At 44.9% G+C, this 15,342-nt stretch overlaps 1 protein-coding gene across 2 annotated transcripts in view; it reads left to right on the top strand.

Moving 5' to 3' along the window:
* wake (ankyrin repeat and fibronectin type III domain containing protein wide awake) overlaps nucleotides 1–15,342 on the top strand; it is a 134,389-nt gene that overhangs the window by 400 nt on the left and 118,647 nt on the right. The gene's annotated exons all lie outside the window — the stretch shown is intronic.

Below are 15,342 nucleotides of genomic sequence, written 5' to 3'. Positions count from 1 at the left end.
TTCCGCTCGGTCGGACTTGCGAGATCTACGCGCGGAATCTCTCCGCCCACGCAGCTCCGAGTCGCGGCCCGGGGATCTAGTTGATTCGAAATGAATCCAGAACGTCGCTGGAACACTGGGTTATTAACGTAGAAAGTTGCCTTTGCTTCTTTGTGATCCGATCGATCGAAATCGTTATCAGGAATGTGGTTGGTGCGAACAAGATGGTCGCTTTTCCTAGTCTCTCTTCGAAATGGTCGCTCTATCTCAGAGAAGCTGCATTACGTTAAGTAGTATGCGCCAGTATTTGGCCAGACATCGAGTGTTCTAAATTTCATATCAACTGTGACGGAATTTATGTTGTTGTTATATTATTTTCGGTCTATTGTGTATTCAGTTGAGTAGTATGGTCCAGTAGTGGTTCAGACACTAAGTGTTTTCAGTTCGATAGTAACTGTGACAGAAATTATATTATTTTTATTAGGACCTTATAGCTTCGTGGACCTTTAGTACGTGTAGCATGATCCGGTATTTGGTCAGATGCGAAGCTTGTCTTTTAAATGTTTGAAGAGAACATTTTTGTATTTATTATATATAATATTCATTTAAGTAGTATCACACTCGGTTAGACATCGCATCTATATCTGTAATTCTAGAATGGAATGTTCTGCGCTCGAATTTAGGCTGTTCCTTGTTAGAATTTAAATCATTTGTGCGATTAGAATTGTCTGGTTAAGTAGTATACACCAATAGACGTTGATTCTCAAATGATATTGCGATATTATGTAGAACGCATTCGTGGCTGGTCAGGCACCGAGTGTTTAAAATTTAAGTAGAATTTAAGTATATATATAAAATCAACTATTTTTTGCTATTCATTTATTCTTAAATTCCTGTCATCTAGTAGTATATACCAGTGTCTAGTCAGACGTCGAGTCTACGCTAGAATTTTTCAGCTTTGCCCACTGCTTTGGAATTCAAATTGGTTTTCATTGCAATACGAATTCTTTCGTTCTCTCTCTCTCTCTCTCTCTCTCTCTCTCTTAAGTAAATGGGCCCGTTCCTGGTCAGACATCGAATAATTTCCAGATAGAACCGTTCCGCGCTGGAATTTCAATTGTTGTTTGACTGACGGACGACTTCTATCTTCTAATTCCGTAAATGATTCCCTTCTCCCCATACGCTCTAATTTCATTGAGCTTAAGCCTATCCATCGTTCACGAAGAAATGTCATTATCGTGAACTGCGGAAGTTAAGTTATCTAGCGGAACTAAGCTCTCAGATAGCTCTTCTGATAGAATATCTTCTGTCCGAAGGTACCTGCACGATCTGGAAGGTGCTCTTGTTTAACCGATGCAGGAAGATACCCGACGAATCGTCTTTGATACCATAAATCCTTGTTTATCCGGTGTTCATCGGCGAGAAAGTCCTTCGGCCGTCGCTCAGAAGTTTCCGCGTTTTATCTACCGGTGGATATCCGGGTAGATTTTCCCGTTCATCCTCTCACTGACGGTGTCGCTAAAGGGGGGAAAAGGTATCGACGGAAATCTACCGATAATGAAGAAAAAGAGTACACTCCAAGGAGATCATTCTTCGTTCGCTGCCTTCTAAAGAGCTCGTAATTACATCAAGTTCCTCAGACTTCCGCGAATATTCAATAATCCGCGACTTTCGCATTCTCTTTCAAATAGTCCCTTATTTCCACACTGAAACTTCTGCTTTTTTCTCCTGGATACTTCGGTCTTCAATTTTCTTTGTACTGTTCACTCTTTTCTGAGACGTTCAAACGTTTCGCCGGTTCCTTCTGGAATCGCAACGCAACGGAATTACAAGGGACTAGAGAACTCGGACTCAAGAATTCCATGCATTATTCAGCCGCCATACGTTTCCCTTCGCGGTATTAAAAATGAGCCGACGCACGTTTCCGATTGCCGTCTCGCACGATAAATCAGGATCAGGCCCGAAGCCCTCTAACATTCTCTGTATTTTTTTTTCATTGCCTCGCCGATTTGTCGAGCCGCGTCTCGATGCTTTTCGCTGTAACTGTTTCTACCTCCACGGTTGCGGCCATTTCTCGCGATTTACCGAGCTTTACCCGTTAACTCCTCGTTTCTACTAATAGAGACAAGTTTTGTCCATTTCTCTGTAAAAATTTGGCTACTCCGAGGTGCGTAATTCTTGCTCGACACACACGAATTTGAAGAAGGTAGCAGACCTCGGTGAAGAATTTTTTCCAATCACGATATTAGGGATATTTATTAGTTAGTACTCGAGTCGGTCTTCGCGATGTAATCGAATGCATTTCATTCGAGATTTCCCTCGGCCGTGGAAAACGAATGCCGTTTCGTTCGCCGAACGTTCTCGAGATCTTTTTAATGCATTCCTTTCAAGGGAATCGCTTCGACAACGACTCTTATCGGTTTCGTTTAAGCTTCACACTGACTCACGCCACTGTTTCCCGGTCCCCACGATTCCCTTTCGATCGGACCGTATCTCTTCGGTAATTGCACAAATCTCCTTGATTCGGCGAATCGCCCATCTCCCCTCGCGACTGATTTCTCCCTCGGTCTTTCGCGAGATCGTTTTTTTCGACAACAGGACATCGATCTCCGCGATTGGACGTACTCTCTTCTATTTCAATTTTACTGCCAGCTCTCGTTTTATCGCTCGGCGGCAATGATTCAGGAGGAAACCGCAACGGCCGAGGCTGCCATAACGATCCGAAAATAACGCGTGTAATCGAGTGACGGATATCTTTAAGATATTCCTAGACGTGGCCCGACCACAACAGGATGGTTTCACTCGCGCGCTCGTAGAACCGAAGATCGTTTTCGCGACCGGTTCGGATCGGCAAATCGAAGTTCTATCGTGTACCGTCGCCAATGCACCCATCCTCGCGATCCGCCGGCATGTTTCGAGTGTCTTGGCAACAGGACTCGACGAAATGCTCCTTCGAGCTTTCCTTTGACCAGTGGTTTCATCGAAATTCTTATTACTGCGTCGTCTTTAATGTGCCGGGTCTTTGATCAGCCGAGTGAATCTTCTCCGAGAAACAAGTGACAAATTAAGGACAATGTGCTCTTTCATTTCCGTTTTTTTGTCTTGAAAAAATTCGGTTCGAACTTTATCGAAAGGTGTTCGCGCCATCGAGCAGTTTTATCGATCGCCAACGCGATGGCTGCAACCGAACTCTGTGTCTTCGTTGCAATTGCTATTATTACATCGTCTTTACTGCGTCGAAGCATCGGAGAGAGATTGAGGGAACATATGTGAAGAGACAAGCGAAGAATTAAGGACACCGCGTTCTTCTGCTTGCTCCGAAGACGATTAAATTGCGGTGCTGTAGATTGAATTCGCAACGGTAGACTCGATTTTATTTCAACCGGTGCACAACTGTTTCGAAATTCGCCGTCCTTGGATCGGTTCGCCACGTCGAAACCAGACTAGTTCTACTCAAGATCAAGCTCCAGCCGGAGGCTGTTTGTGAATCCAGCCAGGATGGTAAACGATATCATGTAATTCACGGTAAACTTCGAACTAAAGCGCAAGGAAATTAAACGAGTAAGTTCGAGCGAGGCGACGAACATTAGAGCGCATTGTTGCAAATTAAGGCCGAGGAATGCCGATGCTAATCTTCGCTCTGTACAGAAGTTATTGGCTCGGGGTCGAGAGATCTGTTTCGGATCGTCGATCTTATTGGCCGAGGACCTTGTTTCCAACCAGCGGAGTCCTTGAAATCGGTCGTCCTCGTTTCCTCGGGCCTCGCCGTGGTTTCTTCGCGCGAAAAATTGACCGGAATGCAAATTCACCGCGGAATTGGGGCGCTCGTTCGACGACGGATCGACGAGCCGGCCGTGTGCACACGGAACTGACTATGGCGTCGTAATTAAGGACAGTGATTCACTCGAGTGCCAGGCGGAACCCGTGAACGATTCGGCTCTTCAGTCGTCCCTCTTCGTTATCTGGGAAATTTCTGTAACGATCGGACTCTCTCGCGGACTCGATTGAAGAATCATCGGCAAGAGATTCGACGATCGGCGAATCGCGTGGGCTCGATTGCTCATTGTTAATCAATCGGGCTCGCCCACGCGAGCCATCGGGAATGTTGTTCGCCGTACGTTTGTGTTTACGAATGCCCCGATATCGCGCACTCCGCGAAAGCACGGCGGCGAGGCTCGAGTTTCCCGATCGAATAAATTCATTTTATTGAAATTACCGGCGTTTATTTCACGACAATATCGCCGGCTTGATCAAGGGTAACGATTATTAGTCGACGGGGAAACGTATCAGGCCGTTATCAGGCAAGATGTGAAGTATGGAACAGCGTGCGTGTAATTCGAACCATTTCGCCTATCTTCGCGGTCGATCTCTCAGCCGATGCCACGAATCCACACACGGGTTCGTTCCGTATTATGAAATTCGCCGGTGAACACCGTTTAGCCTGGCCGAGTTCCACGCCTCGGTTTTAATTGTTTCTTCTATTACCGGCGCGATAACGAGGCAACGCCGCGACCGAAAGGATCAAGCAAGTTCCGGTTTTTCCGGGGTATTTCGCTTTTCTGCACGCGAAACCCTGTCATGCAAATTTTCATCGATATATACCGTCTCCGGGTTCAAACAAGCACGGACGCGATAAAGAGACCCTCGAATAACGACCGCCTCGGCCAACTACTAAATCATTTTCGATGCGTCAATTTCATCATGACTTTCGTCGCAATTCCGCTCGCTTCTCGTTGTAGACAGCATGCTATTATTCATTTACCGTCTACGCGACATTACGTTGAATTCATTAATCGATTTGCATCGCAACGAAGAACGGAACATAATGATCTTATCATCGATTGTTTTGTATAGCATCGTTTGAAGCGGACAGCGTATAAAGTTACTTTGCATAAATCGGTCTCCTATCTTTCGCAATAACTTGACTGCGGCTTTTGTGCGCTTACGACAAAAGTCAATAGATCAAATAACGTGGACGATCTTTATTTCGGATAAAAATCTGTAGTCCAGTGTAATACCAAAAGGACGCAAATTTGCAATTTTTAAGTTTCTCTCTGTGAAGTTGTTTCGCTCCAGAAAGCCGAAGCGTACATGGCGAACGATGCAAACGGGTTCAAACAACAGACAAAATGGACTTTCCATAAATAGGAAACATGTAGGAGCTTGCACAAAGTTTATGGCTGCAGCAAAGGCTAAAGGTTCACTGTTTCGTCAATTCAGCCTAAAGCTTGGTAACGCTTGAGAAAGCAAAGCCTAAACGCGGGGGAACAGATGTTTCTCGATCATTTCCGTCTGCCGGCGTGGAATTACCGGGGAAATCGCGGCAGCGGATCTCCGAATCTCTCGAAATTGAGTCGCGACGATGCGATACAGGTTCGTCGGCAATCTTTCCCCCCTAGAAGTAATGATCCCGGGTCCAAGGTTGAGATTCTGCAACGATTGCTCGCAATTTATCGGTCTACCGCATCCCTGTCCCGGGAGATGTTCGATCTCGCGGCCGTAACGTTCCCCGCGAGATCTTCGATAGCATCCTCCTAATTCGCGCTCGAAACGAGACGGTATACAGAAAGAGACAGGAAGAGAGGGAGCAGCGACTTCTCGGTGTGCCGGGTCGGAATAATTGCGGCGCCGCGATCGATCGAGGACGCGATGCTTGAAAATCTCAAGCGAATGGCCAGGGAAATTTTATTGGGAGCGAAAAGGGGGGAAAGGGGAGAACGGGGAGGAAAAGGAGTCAGCGATTTGACGAGGAACGACCGTAGAGGGTGAACGTTTCGCATTGCGGGGGGAATAATGCAAAGCGGACCCGATTAAAGGCTTGGATCCAGCGCGCAGCGGCGATTAATTGAAGCCTGACACGAGCAACCCGCGACGCTGACAATTTCGGTCCCGCTGACTTTGCCAGAGTGTACTCCACCCCTGCGATAACAGAGTCGAACGTTTCCACTCCTTCGAGATTATCTTTCGCCCCGCGAATGTCTGCGAAACCCATGAAACCCATGACCTATGGTTACGCTTAGATTGTGTATCGCTGTGCAAATTCAATCCGAAGAGTTGCTATTTTTTGCTACGTTGTTCGTTGGATCAGAGACTATCCGAAGTGTGTGATTCCTGATTGAAGTTCGATCGTGGATCATTGCGGAAATTCAATCGCGAAAGTTGTGATTTTCTACTGGTTCGTTCTTTGATTCAAGTCTTTCTAAAACCTGTGATTTGCGACTGCAGTCAGACTACAGTTCATTGTGGAAATTCAGTCAGAACAGTTGTTATTTTCTGCTGGTTTGTTCCTTGATTCGTGTGTCGTTCTGGAACGCGTGACTTCCGTTTTCAATTAGACCGTGTACGATCGTGCAGGTTCAATCATTAAAGTTGTCGTTCTTTACCGCATTGTTGCTCGCCCCGACTCTTCGCGAAGTGTATGACTTGTGGTTGCAATGGGATCACGGACGATCGTGCAAATTCAATTAGAAAAGTTGCGCCACTTAGGAACGAACAACTTGGGACAGTGTGCGAGCCAATTCGTCGAAAGAATAGCTGATCGCGTAATTAGAAAATCGTGCGACCGGTTTGTCGATCGATCAGCGAAGTTTGTTCGCCGCTACCTAACCGGAAGTGGTTCGCAGTGCCGAAAGAGTAGAGCAGGGTCAGGCAATGGCGATAAGGGCGCAGTTCGTTGAATAATAAAGTAACATGTTTTGTTCTGGGGACTGTCTGGCCAGTCGACCCTCATTCCCCTGCGATTTTCAATTATGGTGAAATACGGCTTGTTCTGTCACCTGTCAGCGTGAAATCAAGCAGCCCAAATATCAAATATCCCGACTGCCAGCGACAGTTATCATTACGCGCGCGTATGCTCTTTACTTCCGGGAAAAACCATTGTTCTAGACGCGAAGTGACGAGGTGTGCAATTACAGGTGCGTCGGTTTCAGTGCGCCGTTGAATCTCCCGACGACGCGATTTCGAACTGCACCTACGAAATCGTCTTCGCGATCGTCTGTTTTCATAATTGATTTCTTGATTCTTGGATTGGCGAATGATTTGACACCTTTGGAGATAAATTCTTAATAAATAATTTAGTGAAATTGCTAGGATACAGTATGCTTTTCAATGGCTATTGGAATATCAAAATGGTTCTTGAACATTTTCCTGTTATGATTAATCTCACCATATAATTTTATTGGAATATATCTCACGATTAAACTGCGGATTTCATTTATAACAAACCTGAATAAATGAGATACGAAACTGTAAAGACATTAGGGAATTTGTAGTGAAACAGTCTTCGAACGTTCGAGTCTCCCACTCAAGGACTGCCTGTATTAACCACCCCGGATCGATTTTTCCTAGAACGATTACCAAGGCACCCATCGATCAATCCATCGAACGTAATTTTTCCCGTCCGCGAATCAGGCTGTCCATGAATACCGAAATAGTTTGGCGCGCTCGCGGCCTGAGTTCGACGAAAGAATAACATTTCTCGTTTTCTGGAAAGAGAGAGCAACGCGACCCTCCGTATACGCTTGCGGTGGTCGGGTTTATCGCGTCAAGCGCTCGTGACGTAAATCGAGCAACACAAATCATCGGCACCGTTTGCTTTCCACTCGATCCGACCGAAATTCATTTGCCAGTCGGAACGAGCGCGTCTATCTTGGGACTTGCTACCCCCAGGGGATCCCATTGAAAAATCCGCGCGGCTACTAGCGATACATCAAACAAAGAACATCATCCCCCTTCATTTGGCCGACCGCCAGGAAATACCGCCCCAGTCCCATCGGCGGTCGTCTCACAAAAATTAGAAGAGCAAAGACAGAGGAGCTGCCCGCCCATTTTCACCTGGGCAAAATGCTGGGCGAATCCCCGTGGCTTTCCCGACGGAATTCCTCTCCCCGGGAACCTCTGTTCCATACGGCTGCGCGCTGCATTTAGGAACTTTTGGAACCGACGCAAAATAAAATCGAGGGTTGCCTGCTAATTAAATTCGATTGTCGGTTGTACACCCCGCTGATCTTTCGATACGAATTTTTGTTCGCTCGCGCAAGCTTTGGAGCGTCAAATTAAATTCCCTTCCTAGTTGACTTCAATTGTGGGGTTGCACCAGATTATCAGATTATCAAGAATAGCTCCAGAGCAATTTTATTATATTTAAACCGTCCTTTGAAAAATCGTGACGTTGATGTGAGACTTTACTAACTTGAAAGATTTGTTTCAATAAACTTGATGAAACTGGTGCTGGAAGAAATTAGCAGGTGATCGGATCATTAACAGTATTTCCAAGAGAATTTGATTATATTTCAAGCGAGATTTGATCAGTCTTTCCGTCTTTCCAGAAATCGTGACTTTTATAGAGGATCCGCTGACTTTCAAAATTCTTTACGAATAGACTACCTGACGGAATTCGATCAAATTTGTACAGAGGATGGCAAAAGGTTCGCTCGATCAGGCTCGACTGATAAAATATAGATAGCATTGCCGGCGGTGTCGGAAAAAATTCATTTCCTTGCCTCTTTGAGCATCGCATCTCGCGTTCTTCCTCTCTCCTCGGTCGTTTCCACTGGATTATCGTCCTTGTAACACGTGGGAAAAATTTTTCCGTGCGCGCGTGGGCGTGAAAACGGCACGTGCTCCGTTTCGTTTTTCCATTTGAGATTTCCTGGATTTACGTACGCTTTTGAGCGGTCTCGTCGACGATTCTGGTTCAGAGGCCCTTCGAGTGCCCGCCGGGGCAAGTTAGGCGTGTTAACCCGCACCGACCGTTTCAGATCGTCTCCGCCAGGTTTTCCAGTAGCCACATTGATACGGCTGGCAATCAATTTTCATTGAATCGCCCTCGACCCGGTTCAGCTTCGATTCTCGGCCGGCTTGTATTTCGGAAACACCCTGGGATCCTGCCGGGAGAAAAGCAAACCAGCTTGGCCTCCATTCCTAGGGCCAGCTGAATGGCCTCTGGAATGCCTTTGATGGCCGGCGAAATTTAAAAAGGGGTTTATCTTGTTCGTTATCGTTCGCGTTTCTGCCCCCGATTACTTATTTGTTTCTTTTCCCTTTTGGGCGAGCACACTTTTGTGGGCTCGCGAAATTTCGTAGCGAAAACCTTTCAGAGAATACTGCAATCTGCTGGAAACGTGGACGTTGCGCTCCGGAATGTGCAGATGCACTGAGAAAATTTATTTAATGTTTCAGTCTGATATCAAAGCAATTTTGCAAGAAAAGTTTGGAATATATAGTATAGATTAACATTCTGAAGATTTTGTTAGGTATTAAAAGATATTTAGGTATGATTGAGATCGAGTAGAGCTGAGAACATTTCGAACATAGCAATCGATTAATTCAACCGCGTAATTATCGGATACAAGTTATAAAGTGAGAGAAATTCGTAAAATAAGTGAATCGAGGAGTCGAGATCGACGAAAGTGAAAATTCCATTTCGCTTTTTATTATTTAAAGTGGCACTCAATAACTTTTTCTAGTTTTATTGGCTGCAGTCACATCCTTCAAATAGAATGGCCATGTTAATCAAACTCTCGCGCTGTGTTTGCTGATGTTTCATAAAATAGAAAGCCGGAGTATTAAAATTACTGATAGAAAGAGAAGAATTTTTCGTTGACTGTTTACAATTTCATAAAGCGTAGATTGACTTTTTACAGTTTCATAAAGTACAAGTTGACTTTTTACAATTTAATAAAGTACAGGTGGACTTCTCACAATTTAATAAAGTGCAATTCGTTCGTTTCTAGCTTTATTGACTACAGTTATTTTACGGATTGTCGACAGCAAGGCGAATACAAATTTTCTGCTTCTGTTTTATAAAGCAGAGTCGGAAAATTAATTTCGTGGAAACAGAGAGAGAGATAGATAGATAGAGAGAGAGAGAGAGAGAGAGAGAGAGAAAGAAAGAGACAGGGAGTTCTTTTTTTTATTGTTTTATGGAACTGCAGCAGTTCTTGGTAACTTTATATCCAGCTTTATTGACTGCAGTTACGTTAAAAATTAGTGACGGTAAATTTAATAACAATTAGTTGCCTCGCCGAGGGATTAACGTCGTAGAGTGTGAGAATTCCCTTTTTATTACTTTAATAAACTTCGAGCGCACCTTTCCCAGTTTTATTCGACGGATCAGTGCCAAGGGAAATTTATTACGAATTTTTAACACGGTTCGTCGTTATTGTGCAAAATCCGTGAAATTAATTCACTCGAGAGCAAGTGTTCGCTTTTTATTATCGAATGAAGCGGATCAGCTCGTGCCAAGTTTCCCAGCTTCGGTCTATGCAGATGTGGCAGGAAAGTTGACAAAAACTGGCGATGTTCCGCTGTTTGTCTTTGGTGGATGATTCGCGTTCGGAGCACGGAGCGAAGTGGAGCATGCTAAATTCGAATGATCGCCTGGGCCAATCAACGCGGAATTCTTGGTCGAACTGGGTTAGCTTAGAAACTCTACGGTTCCACTGTCGTAATAAAGTGGACGCCGTACGGAATCGTTTCATCCAGAGAGTCGTGATAGTCCGCGCGGTTTTCCCAGCGATGTTTCATGCGGCGGACAGCTGCACGATACTCCGATCATACTTTGCATTTCAAATAAACGTCTGATACGCCGCCGGCGACTCCGCGCCGAATAGATTCGAGCGCAATTTCGCGATCCATGAAAACGCTGCCGCGAAATCGCTGCTGAATTCTAATTCCGACCCATGCGAATGATCCCGGGCGAATTAACAATTTCGATTCGATAAAGGTTTCGTGCATCGGCCGGTTTTCCTGGATATCCGCGCACGCCCGTTTCAATGTTTTCCCTATTATGTTAATGTCGAGGCTGTGTGTTCCAGCTATAGCACCTTTTAATAAACTAATGAGACTCGTTCGCATCGGCTGGCAAGTGTTCGCCGCGAATCGTTTGCAACCGACACGTCAAAGCATCAAATGGGCTAGCTTGGAAATTATCAGGCTAATTTTTCGCGTCACACACTGGCTAATTTCGTGGACGCGCGGCGAAACTTTTCGCATCAATGCCTAGAAGCGGACTGCAAAATTAACGCCACGGGGCTACGGAGTTGGCGAGATCTCAACGAGCTTTGAACATCGTCCGGAAAGCACTCAGGTCCTCCAACAATAATTATTCTAACATTTGCTGGTGGTCCACTGTGTATACTTCGCTCAGAGCGCATTTTTTAGTTAAAACTCCGAGTGCAACACTTTCTAATTACGAACTTTTCACAACTTTAGCTTGGTTTTCAAAGTCAAAGGAAAGATTCTAATAACGAGCGATGATCGATTGCCAATTATTTGCCCAAAATAAACATTCTTTCAGAAATACCCAGTTCATTTTGTTTGCAACCCGTTTTAATTACGAACGGAGGCTCTAGAAACCTGCCTGATAACTTCTCACGACTTTTGACATCTTTAAAGGGTAGCCAACTTCGTTTTCAAGGCGTACATTTTTCTTTCTACTCGACTAGATTCGAATTCTTGCCTTCGTGGACAAAATGCTCTTGGAGCATTTGGAAAAAATTTGTCGAGCTTTCTGAGGCTCGTTCGAGCCTTTCGGATAGGGCTCGCATGTGCTGGCTTCGATCCAGCCGCAAGAACGCACGTGCCCGTATGTCTTACCTCCCTTTGTACTCGTTCACCGGTCTGATAAGAGATAACCGCGGCCTCGTAAATAAAAGATGAGGTCTGCGAGAGAATCGGCAGCAGTTTATTTTCTGGGACGCGAAATTATTGATGACGTTCGTCCCCAACGCCAGCTGTCCGCCTTCATGCGTTGACTTTTACTACTGAAAATGGCGAAGCGTTCTTCTTTCTTTAACTATTCCGGACATTCCCGGCTGAAAAAATCTTACTCTCTCCGTGAAATGTTTGCTCTCTTATTATTGGCCCGTTCCGCTGACTTTCAAAGCAAGAAGAAAAATTCGCTGGATAACGGTTTGCCCTATTTTCGACCAGGAAATTTGCTACATACATCAATTTCATCGCTGCTTCATTCTCGCATCCGTCGTTTAACGGCAGATCTAGCAACGGGTCAAATTGACCCACTTTGGACATCGTCATCCACCAAATCATAAAACTTTCTTGAAACACGATTAATCCTTGTATACAATATAGCAAATATTGATGTTACCGGCTTCCTTTGAGTCGAAATAAAATCCTATTTTTCTGCACTGTTTGTTGCAACGAGGTAAAGATGCGATAAAATCCAATCAAAATTTTAGTGGATACAAGCTTGCAATCTATAAAAGAAAATTCGTATCGATTACCTTGGCTCTGTGCTACCAATGTAAATTACAAGTCTAATTTTCCATCGCCGATGCACTGTGTCTAACAAAGCTTATTCTTCTCGATGAAATCGAAATCAATTTCGCGAGCCGCCATAGACTGCATCGATTCATAAAAGTTTACGCGTCGCCCAGAAATAGTTCGGAGCATTTAGCCGAAGCAATTCGCCTCGCCGGTTTCCCAATTGGAAATCCCGAGTCGTCGTACAAATTTAACGGGTCCCGTCGAAATTAGAAACATCTTTCGATTCACGCAACGCAAAACACGGCCGGCGCGCGCGTCCGCTAAACTTTTGTGACGGAACAGCCCCCGCGACGTTAATAAATTATTGCGGCAATTTGGAGAAGCTAACAGGTCTCATTCAAGAGAAGCAGAAAGCCCTTAAACAAACGGGGATATTTTTTCAGCCGTAGACGAATGGCCGGTCTCTCGAAACTTTCCGCTCGTAATTTATTCATGCTCATTGCGCCCGGCTCTACTTTCGCGTTGGAAGATGTGGCTTGTTCTTCGGGGCTTAACGATCCGTGGATGCTCTCTCTGTGTCCGGACCCTCCATTCAGTGTTTTCTTGTAATTACGCTGACGCTATTTAACCCACCGCCTCGACGATTAGCGTCGAAATTAATCCTGTTCGCCGCGAATCTCTATTCAATTCCGAAACCGAAATTTATTTACTAAACCGTAAATACGTGTGGTAGCTGTAGATTTTGTTGAAATATTTCTCAAAAAGTTAGATATTCGAATAACTATCGAAGTATCTCTGTATTGAGTTTTAGAGATTCAAACGTGCTATAGATATCCGTGCAGAGTACGGCGATAGAAAAATTGTGTTTCATTTCGAGCAGGAAGATAACCGTATTTTTTATGAAATCTTTATTGATGTTTTTCCTCGTTTTAGCTGTGGCTAAGCAAACTCGCTGTTCCGCCGTTTGAAAAAGTCCCTATCAAAATGTTTCTGCTGCATCAAGGATTTTATCGGAGCCATTCTAAAGTAAAAGCTTTGTTAAAGTTCAGTAAAATTCTCGATTTATCGAGCTCTCTGGCTGTCCAGCAATTATTAAGTTGTTCCTTCTTTCGTTGAGCGCTCACCGAACTTTCAACGTTCATTGTTTCACAGAATTTATTGTCGGCACCATTAATTTCCTGCAGCCTTACAGTTTTGATAAAAATATGAATAAACGTAGGTACTGGGGCGATAATTTCTTGAATAATTTCAAATATTCAGCAACGCCGTTATTTAAAAAATGATAAAGGCTCGTTGAAACGTTGCTGTATTTTTAGCGCGCGTGCATAAATGAATTTCACAAATTCTCTACCGAACTACGCGCGTAATTTCTAAAATTACAAAGCGGATACGTTGACTTTCGACACGTTTTTAATTGTCGCGCGAGCAAATGGGTCATTCAATAATAATTTCCCCGAAAAATGCAGTCCGTGGCATGGTTCTAGGCGTTAATGAATGCAAGAATAGAGTGCATCGCACTGCGAAGACGACCGAAAACGAATAAATTTCGCCTGGTTCGAGTGCGTCGGACGTAAACTCGAGAGGTTCCTTGGCGTATTAGCGTGCATCACGATGGGTGGCTAAACGGTTCTGCAACTCCGTGGCATCGACAGCTGCGTTTAATCCACGCCGCGTGTTTTTCCCGCGCGTCAGAGTCGTTGCAGTCGCGGTGAGTGCGGTGCACTCGCCGGCAGACCGCGTGCACTTTTGATTCGCGGAATGTTAATGGCCAGGGGTGGCAGGCCGAGGCGAGAGCGAAAAGTGAAATTTCTGAGATTGCTCGCCAGCTGCCAGACTGCACTCCGGACACGCTCTCTAACACGTACGTAGACGGATTTTCGTTCGACGAGGTTTGCGTTTCGTCGGCGAACAGCTGCGCCATGGAACGCTAACGTACCAAGGAAGTAGCGAAAGTTTTCTCTTTTGTTCCTCCGTGAAATTTATGCGATGAACTGCGGTCCCAACTACCGAAACCCCGTGCTTTTTCATGCACCCCGTGCTTTTTCATACACCCCGGGCCAAGAAATATTGCATCCTAAAACGGGCAATATTTTTCCATGCTGCGGGCATCGTTCATTAAAATTTATTGGCTGTCGGTCTACGTAATCTCTCTCTCTCTCCCTCTCTTTTTTTCTCGCGTTAACTCTCTGTCTATCGGTGTTGGACAAGACATTAATTCGTTGGAACGTTTTATAAATCACTTTTGAAGGACTTGTCGAACTTGCCGCGCTCGTCACACTGTTCACTGGCCTCTGGTTGCTGTAAATTCTGATAGTTACCATGTAAATGATGTATTCGAGTGATCGATTTGGCAATTGAGAGTTTGCATTTCTCCGCGTTTGTTTGCTTGTTCTCCGGTGGAATTCAAACATCGTTGTTGCAGAAATCCTATCGAGACTCTTGTCTCTCTTAAACCATCGTCCGTTGCGTTGTTCGATCGACAATTCTTCGTTTGTATAAGCCACCTCTTCAGGAACTCCGTAAAAACTTTCATCTTGTAGATTATCAATCGTTCAAGTCGTTCTACGGCTATTTACTCGTTTCACGGCCGAAAAAAAATCCTGCTCGTAGTAATAATAATAAATGGAGCTTTCTAAAAGGCTCCATAAATTTGTCTCGCAGATTAATCGTCGGAGTCGCTAACAGCGCAATATCGGGGAAGATCGTTCGCGGCTCAATTAATGGGAGCGATCCAGACGCGATTAAGCTTCCTTAAATTTCGGATAAAGCGGAATCACCTTGTGCTCTGGATCCTTGAAGCCACTGTTTGACAGCTTGGGGCTTATTGAGACGTATCGCTTCCATTATCAGCTTTGAATTATAGATGAAGACTGTATACACACGCGCGCGCGTTCGCGACGTCGTTACAGCGACTGCGGACTGATTAATAACTAATTAGCGCGCGATTTGGTCCGAGGGTTCGATCTGTGCCGATCGAAACTCTTATTAACGAACCCGTCGGAGGTGCTCAACTGGAAATATTGCGAATCTATTTCTGTCCGGTTGCCCCGAGCGAATTTAACTGGCGGTTTGCGGCATCGACGTAGTCTGGCTGCGTTCTAAAGCTGAAATCTTTATTGAACCGATCGGGAACGG

The sequence above is a fragment of the Megalopta genalis genome, chromosome 11, assembly GCF_051020955.1.
Source record: "Megalopta genalis isolate 19385.01 chromosome 11, iyMegGena1_principal, whole genome shotgun sequence".
In the NCBI taxonomy this organism is placed as follows: Eukaryota; Metazoa; Arthropoda; class Insecta; order Hymenoptera; family Halictidae; genus Megalopta; species Megalopta genalis.
The sequence above is the reverse complement of the archived record's forward strand: the minus strand, read 5'-3'. Positions and strand labels throughout refer to the sequence as shown.